This window comes from Octodon degus, unplaced genomic scaffold, assembly GCF_000260255.1.
Source record: "Octodon degus isolate 3935 unplaced genomic scaffold, OctDeg1.0 scaffold00003, whole genome shotgun sequence".
Lineage (NCBI taxonomy): Eukaryota > Metazoa > Chordata > Mammalia > Rodentia > Octodontidae > Octodon > Octodon degus.
Genome location: NW_004524579.1, coordinates 9,689,033 through 9,690,654, shown reverse-complemented (window position 1 = coordinate 9,690,654; position 1,622 = coordinate 9,689,033). Strand labels below are relative to the sequence as shown.

The following is a 1,622-nucleotide window of genomic DNA, read 5'->3' as shown; positions in this document are numbered from 1 at the left end:
TTCATTTGCAAATTCTCCTTAGTGGAATACAAAAAAAAAAAAAAAGGATGTTTTCTCAATTTGAGTTTATCTATCTTCATCTGAACCAAAGGGGAGGGGGGGGGAAATCCTGCACAAGAATAGGGGAAACTGGAATCCTCCTCTTGGCTTTCCCCAGTGATACCTTGTGATTCTAGACAAGTAACTGCAACCTTCAGCCCCTCTGGTGGCTCTGAGCCCAGGACTGTGCAGGCTGGGTGCCCTCCAGTCCCACCTAGCACACTGCTTTGTATGTATAAGTGTGTTAGATGAGTCTGTAAACTCAGCTGTAAAACGAAATGAGTTACTTCTGGTCTATTTCCTTCTCAGAGCTGTTGGAAAGATGGAATGAGGCTGGATTTGTGAGGGTGCCCTATGCTCCAAAGGATCACATTATCATGACATTTTCATAAAAGCAAGGGCAATTGTGACTTTCTGCCTTTCAAACAAAGTGTGGGCTGGGTGGCTTCTGTTGATATTGGTAACTGTCTGCTTAGTCTTCTACGTGCCCCAGTTGTCGCTGTTCACCTCCTCATGCTAATGAAGAGACTCATAAAGTCATCATCAAATCATGAGAAGAGGCCTAAGACCCAGCACTCACCACCATGCCCCAACAGTGCTGCGGTGCTCTAGTTAAGGGAGGGCGAGCCTTTCAGAGATGACCATCCAAACTGCAACAAAATGCAGCCCAAAACCCACTCAGTACAAAGTACCAGTGTTGCAATTCAACCAAAATCCTGGGATTTTCGTTGAGAAAGACAACTCATACATTAACATCTTTTGTCTTAAAAGAAAACAAATAACTGGTGTGCTGTAGGTTCATCATTGCTGCTCTAGTCTCTAAGTGTATTCTTAGACTCGGAGGGCTTGGTTTGTGGGGCTATAGGGGCCCTAATCATTATTATCATTATTATTATTATTATTATTATATTATTATTATCATGTATTTAGTACAGGGTCTACAGGGTCTCACTACACAGATCAGACTTGAAATGATCCTCCTGTATTCAGTATCCCAAGAGCTGGGATTATAGGCACATACCACCATGCCCAGTGTGAGGGGTCCTAATTAAAGTATTCATTCTACAGATGAAAAAACGGAGCCTATGGAGGTCAAGTTGCTTCCCCTGGGGTCACATAAGCAGCCCACCTTCAGGGTCATTTACATTTGCTCTGTCTCCCCTTTACTCTCATTTAGAATCAGCCTTTCCTAGAAAATCTCTTTTTCTAATGTATGGACGTTTATACTAAAACCACTTGACACATATTACAGGATCATTTTCATTTAGAATTATGTTCTGGAGATCTGAAAGATGAAATTACCTTCCTGAGTTATGTCATTTCTCATTTTCAACTATTTATGAAGCCTGCCCTCTAATTCATGGCCAAGAAGAGATGAATCTGGCACATGGATTGCATTTCCCTTTGAAGCATTCCCCTTGTCTAAAACATTAAAAAAATTAAACCTAAATCTCTTTAAGAGCTCAAAGTTTAATCATCAAATATAATCTTAGTATCTGTATCATCTATTTAATTTATCTATCTTTAAATAAAGTACATTTTGCATTTAAAATGCACTTTTAACCAAAAACCCAAGATGGAAT

At 40.1% G+C, this 1,622-nt stretch overlaps 1 protein-coding gene across 1 annotated transcript in view; it reads right to left on the bottom strand.

The window, feature by feature from the left end:
- The window catches only part of Asxl3 (additional sex combs like 3, transcriptional regulator), a 148,606-nt gene that overhangs the window by 4,189 nt on the left and 142,795 nt on the right, over positions 1–1,622 (bottom strand). The gene's annotated exons all lie outside the window — the stretch shown is intronic.